The 6,544-nt window shown below is 35.8% G+C and overlaps 1 long non-coding RNA gene across 3 annotated transcripts; it reads right to left on the bottom strand.

Annotated features, from left to right (window-relative positions):
- Nucleotides 1–3,177: 3,177 nt before the first annotated feature.
- Nucleotides 3,178–5,530, bottom strand: LOC104087247 (uncharacterized). 3 transcript variants are annotated; one of them, XR_011415013.1, is made up of 4 exons: nt 5,264–5,530; nt 5,095–5,137; nt 4,290–4,432; nt 3,178–3,465 (listed from the first exon to the last, which is right to left on the bottom strand). It is a non-coding gene; the product is annotated as an uncharacterized lncRNA (long non-coding RNA). The 3 variants fall into 3 exon arrangements; XR_684246.4 differs by lacking the exon at nt 4,290–4,432; XR_011415012.1 differs by lacking the exons at nt 3,178–3,465; nt 4,290–4,432 and having other exon boundaries at nt 4,675–5,137.
- Between the last annotated feature and the right edge of the window lie 1,014 nt (nt 5,531–6,544).

The raw sequence follows: 6,544 nt of genomic DNA, 5'->3' as shown, positions 1-6,544 counted from the left end.
AGCATTTTGAAAGAATTTTATTAATTTGAGTTGAAGTGCATTTCAAAATTATCAATGTCCGTTTGGGATTCCAAGTCTGGGAATAGCTCCGTATGGTGATTCCGGTATTGGAAGCGCGATCGGAAGTAGATTTGGAGATCCGTAGGTCATTTTGGGGTCATTTGGCGAAAGTTGGAAATTTGGATAATTTTGAGAAGTTTATCCGAGAGTGGACTTTTTGATATCGGGGTCGGATTCTGATTACGGAAGTTAGAGTAGGTGTGTAATGTCAATTATGACTTGTGTGCAAAATTCGAGGTCAATCGGACGTGATTTGATAGGTTTCGGCATCGAATGTAGAAGTTGAAATTCTAAAGTTCATTAAGCTTGGAATGGGGTGCGATTCATGAATTCGACATTGTTTGATGTGATTTGAAGGCTCGACTAAGTTCATAACATGTTTTGGGACGTGTTGGTATATTTGGTTGAGGTTCCGAGGGCCTCGGGTGGATTCCGGAAGGTTAATGGATTGATTTTTGGACTTAAGAATTTCTAAAGCTTAATGCTTCTGGTTTAATCGCACCTGCATGACTTTGGCCGCAGGTGCGAGATCGCAGGTGCGGCGAATTGCTCGCAGAAGCGAGAAGGGACTGGAGTTGGTGTAGCCGCAGAAGCGAACTGGAGAAGCGCACATGCGTGTGCGCAGGCGCGAGGAAGCTACCGCTGGTGCGTAACATTGCGCAGATGCGCATAGCAGGTCGCAAATGCGAAGCTCGCATAAGCGAAGAAACTTCCGCAGGTGCGAGGTCTTAGCTGGGCAGTGAGGACCGCAAGAGTGAAATTTGGACCGCAAGTACGAAGGTCGGGTTGGGCAGTGTGTTTCTTTAAAACGGGACTTGGCCCATTTTTCTCCCATTTTCATTTGGTTTAAGCGATTTTGAAGAGTTTCAAGGGGAGATTTTTAGCAAGCAACTTAAGGTAAGTGATCCCCACTTAGTATAAGTTAAATACATGGTTTGTACAAGAATTTAAACATGAAAATTAGTAAAAAATTATGGGGGTTTTAGTAGAAAATCTAGAATTTGGTATTTTGAATTTTGACCACGAATTTGGACATGGAATTGGTAATAAATCATATATTTGAGTTCATAAGGTTATGGGTAATGATTATCTTCAGAAATTTTCGGAATCCGGGCACGTGGGCCCGAGGGTGATTTTATCGACTTTTCGAACGGAGCTGGGAATTGTTATAAATAGGATTATAATGAGTATTAGAGTATATATTTATGGATTCGCTTATTTATTGACTAGTTTTGGAGCGTTGGGCATCGATTTGAGTTGATTGAATGTCTTGGGAGCCGGTTATGAAACTTCGGAGCGAGGTAAGTCTCCTTTCTAACCTTGTAAGAGAGAATTAACCCCATATATGAATTAGATAAATATTTGTACCTAATTGTGGGGGCTACGTACGTATGAGGTGACGGGAGTCCGTACGTAGTTACTATTATGCTATTGTGTGGGTACCTTAAGACCCGTATCATGCTATACTTGGGATGTGTGTGCCCTTACTTGCTAATATTATCACTTAGTCATGATAGAAATTGATAAAAGAATTTGTATAATGTTAAATTCACTTACTTCAAGGTTTGTATGAGATACTTGACTGTAAATGAGAAACTTGTGTTTTCTTGAAAAAAATTGTTATTCGTGGATCGGGCCGAGCACCTCGGTAATAAATAGATGCATCTATGGTTCGCGTCATTCGACCCTTTGGCAGTGCACAGTTCAAATATTTGTTGGATCGGGCCGTACGACCTCGGCATGATTTGCGTATGACTTAATTGATTGTTTTGGGAATTATTGAAAATTGATATGGCCTCATCGACCGAAGATTTAAATTGTTAAAAGATGAAGATAAATTTGAAAATCCCCTATTAACAAGAGAATTATTTATGTGTATCATATTATTGTGTTTACCGTTGCCTCATAAAAAATTCATAATTTATCATATCATTGGTATATTGATTATAGCCCATAGTATGCATCCGGGTCGACCCCTCGTCACTACTTCTTCGAGGTTAGGCGTGATACTTACTGGATACGCGTTGATTTACGTACTCATACTATACTTGCTGCACGTTTTGTGCAGGTACATATATGACTAGTGGCCTTGTGGGCGCAGATGCGCGGTTATTACGGGGACTTAGGTGAGCTGCATCTTATGTACGACCCACAGCCAGCAGAGTCTCCTTCAGAGTATTATATTTTTCTTTCCTGTCCAAATTTGTATTCCGGATAGTTATTGTATTTTATTTTAAATTCCTAGAAAATGCTCATGCACTTGTGACACTAGGTTCTTGGATGATTATGGGATGTTCAGTATTGAAATTGGAAAATATTATTATTTATTGTATAAATTCATCTTTAACTAGATAAATTGAAGTAAATTTACGATTTCAGAAATATTAAAAATGAGAATTTAATTAACTATTTAGTGTTGGCTTGCCTGACAGTGGTGTCCGGCGCCATCACGACCTTTAACGGAATTTGGGTCGTGACATACTGGGTACACATTGATTTACGTACTCATGCTACACTTGCTGCACGTTTTGTGCATGTGCATATATGTCTAGTGGCCTTGTGGGCGCAGAGGCACGGTTATTGCGGGAACTTAGGTGAGTTGCATTCCACGTTACGAGTCCACCGCCAGCAGAGTCTCCTTCAGTGTATTTATATTTCTTGTCCAATTTGTATTCCAGACAGATGTTGTATTTTATTTTATATTCCTACTTGATGCTCATGCTCTTGTGACACCGAGTTTTGGGCGATTATGGGTTGCACTGTATTGGAATTTTTAAAGATATTGTTATTTATTTTGTAAATTTCATCTTTTACTATTTAATTAAAGGAAATATGATTTCAGAAATATTAAAAATGAGAACCAAATTAAGTATTTATTTTTGGCTTGCCTAACCGCGGTGTCCGGCGCCATCACTACCTTTAATGGATTTTGGGTCGTGACAATTGGTAGCCACAAATACTAATTATTTTGTAGCAAGGTTTGGTTGCCCCTAAAACTTATTTTTTCAACAGATTTTAATTTTGTAAAAATAATTAAGCAGCAACAATATTTTTAATAATATTACACAAATGTATTAGAGCAACTCATTAATGTAAGAAGACACACCATTAAATCTCTTATCAAACAAAAAGATCAACGAACTTTGTATTAAAATTCAGAACATATAGGAATCGTCCATACACATGAAATGCCCCCCCAAAAAATAAAAACAAAGCAGCAGCAAAAATAAAATGTCTTCAAGCTCCTCCTTGGCTAGTACCATGTCATCTTGAACAATATGGCCTCAATAACAAACTCTCATAAGAGAATAATATTGCCCGCTCTCTAAGTGCGGCTCATGTTGTGCTATTCCATACGAAGGTACATTATTATCTTTTGCATACATTGGACAGATTGGTTACTACCTACAAAAGAAATTTAGAAAATTTTAAAATATCGTCAATATATTTTAAGAAATTCACAATAACAATGATGAATAAAATTACTTTATTTCATGTGTAGCTGCCCAAACTATCAAAACTGATCAGCACATATCAACAACTGACGGTAAATATAAAGAATTAAAGCTTTCTCTATTGATTATTCACTTAATCATACTCTCTCTGTAAAAGAACAAACTTCCTCAATACCATATCTAGTGCATATTGATGAAAGTATAGTTTGACAACATTAATATTTGAAATAATTCCTGAGTAGATGGTTTAAAATAAGTCAGATAATGTTGCGCAAATTCTTTGTGCCTCAATACTAATTGTTAGATATTATTCAAGATAGATAAAGCAACTAGATAAGCAGCTAGATATACTTCAAAAAAAGAAAGAGCATGTTTTCACAATAGTATCAGTGGGTATGAGAATTAGCCAACTACTGGTTGAAAGCAATACTTTTCTAAAAAAGAAAATTGAGTATTTCAAAAATCTATATGTACGCTATGAATAACAATTATCTTCAGAAAATGTCTAATGAAAAAAATAAGAATAGGTTCCATACACAAAAGAGAGAACTAAGAATAGAAAACATACCTTTGAGTTTCACGATAATGGATAAGGAATATGTTCATGAGTCATGATAACATAATTGGGAAAAATTCATAATTCATGGATGCAATTTTTTTTTTTATCTAACTACTAAAGTGAGCCATCAAATTTTGACCAAAGAAAAACAAGAAAGGGGTAAATACAATAGATCAGAACCAAAGCCCTGGGTGCAAGATACCTATAGCAATTACCTTGATTGCAATAATAGCATGATCACGGACATGAAGCAGATTGAGATGAGTAAATAAAGATGAAACACGGATCTCCTTTTTCACCAACTCTAATTATTCATAATTCTGAATAAGATTCTTCTTTATGGCATAAGTTCCATCATCTACATATATAAAGTAACTTTTAAAGAAGTAAAGAACATATAAAGTAATTGCACACCAAGGTTCAACAGCTTATTCTTTGCACTTCTTCAAGGCAATGAGAAAGATTTCATGAATCAGATTAGACTAGGCCAATAACCACCTTAATCTGAGCTACTTACAGGAAACAAGAATTGAACTACTTTCAGTGAAAATACCATTAGCAAAAGAAAGAAGCCAATCAGATACCAAAAGAAGAAGGGAATAAGAAACCCAAGAACTCCTAATCTCCATTCCAAATGTTAAAAACTATGTAATAGACTTTATTTTTTCTTGGCATTTTATATTTTCTCTGAATGGAGAAGTTGGGGATAAAGAGGAAATACAAAACCTATGGCGAGTTTAGCTAGGTAGAAAACTCAAAGAAGCACTTATGGAGTATAAATAGCCTCCAGTACATCATTAATGATCAAAATATTTTCCTCTCGAGCCACTAAAATTATTCTATAACAGAAATCTACAGAAAAAGAAAAAGATAAAACAGAGAAAACATTCTACAATTCAATATTTACTTACCAAAAACGATAACATTTTTTTTCTCATCCTTTAATTCTTATTACCCTTTGCATAATTTTAAAGCACAACAATAAAATTGAAAAGAAGACCAAATGAAGAAAAATCAAACCTCATTATGTTCGTCGGATTCAACCCAAATCAGTGCAAGATAGCTAAAGAACACAAATAAACAAGAAATTAACTTCACAAATCAGAATTACAAGTACACACAAGTATAAATAATGAAATAATGAGAAATAAAATACTAAAAAGCAAGAAATAAACCTTCTGCAACTTACGAATTTTAGAGGAAAGGAACGTATCGTTCTTTTTAAATTTTTGAAACCAAATCGCTTGCACCATTTCTTCTTCCATATTCAACTCTAGATCTGGATTTTCGAAGAGAGAGAGATAAGAGGTCAAGGTCGAGGTTCGCATCCCAGAGTAAGGGTTTCAAGAGAAAGAAGTCGCTTGTTTCAATTTTTTCTTTCACATGGGGTGGCTCAAGTTAGGGTTTTAGGAAAGGGGAGAATATTTTGGTAAAAAAGTAAAAGACACTAGGAAATAAACTAAAGGGTGAGGCTGATTACTTTTTATTTATTTTTCAATTTTAAAGTGAAGAATTGAGGCGACCTAGTCGCTAGAATAAGACTATTGTGACAACTCCAAAAACGTCACCACAAAATATAATCTAAGCGGGAATATATTTTTTGTTCTAAGCGTTACTGCCACGATCCAAAATTCCATTATAGGTCGTGATAGCGGCTAACACCGCTGTCAGTCAAGCCAACAATAACTAATTAACTAAATTACTCATTTTAGTACCTGAAATCACGATTTCCTTCAATTTAATAATTTATATCTCACGCCAATAAAAACACCGTCAATTATTATTAGTTCCAAGGAGTTATCATGCGCAAGTCATGTCGAAGTCGTACGGCCCGATCCAATATATAAATATAAACTGTGCATTGCCGAGGGGCGAACGACACGAACCAACATATAAATATAAACTGTGCATTGCCGAGGGTCGAACGGCACGAACCATAGATGCATCTATTAACCTGCCGAGGCGAACGACCCGCTCCTATGAGAGTAGTGAAAATTTATCACGCTCGCGGAATATATTTGCGACGCGGTTGCACATAGGTTTCTTAAGTTATTATAATATTCTTAAATTCTTTTTTAAAAATACGAAAATCAATGAAAACTTTCAAGTCTCGAAATCCTCAATTTCAACTCTTTTCAAGGCATTTAATAAGCATAATCGATCTCAATTATTTTCAAGGAAAATAATAAACATAATCAAATAACGGTATCAACAAAGCATGGTATAAACCTAGAACTACCCGGACATAGGTATAACTAGTAGCTACGTACGGATTCTCGTCACCTCGTGCGTACGTAGCCCCCCACAAATGGAAGAACATATTAATTCAATTCACCTATGAGGTTAATTCCCTCTTACAAGGTAAGAAAAGAGACTTACCTCGCTCCGAAGTGCCATAACCGACTCCAATACCTCTCTAACAACTCAAACGGATGCCCATCGCTCCAAAACTAGTCAATAAATATGCAAA

The sequence above is a fragment of the Nicotiana tomentosiformis genome, chromosome 3 (genome assembly GCF_000390325.3).
Source record: "Nicotiana tomentosiformis chromosome 3, ASM39032v3, whole genome shotgun sequence".
In the NCBI taxonomy this organism is placed as follows: Eukaryota; Viridiplantae; Streptophyta; class Magnoliopsida; order Solanales; family Solanaceae; genus Nicotiana; species Nicotiana tomentosiformis.
Note: the sequence above shows the minus strand (reverse complement) of the source record. Positions and strands in the feature narration are given on the sequence as shown.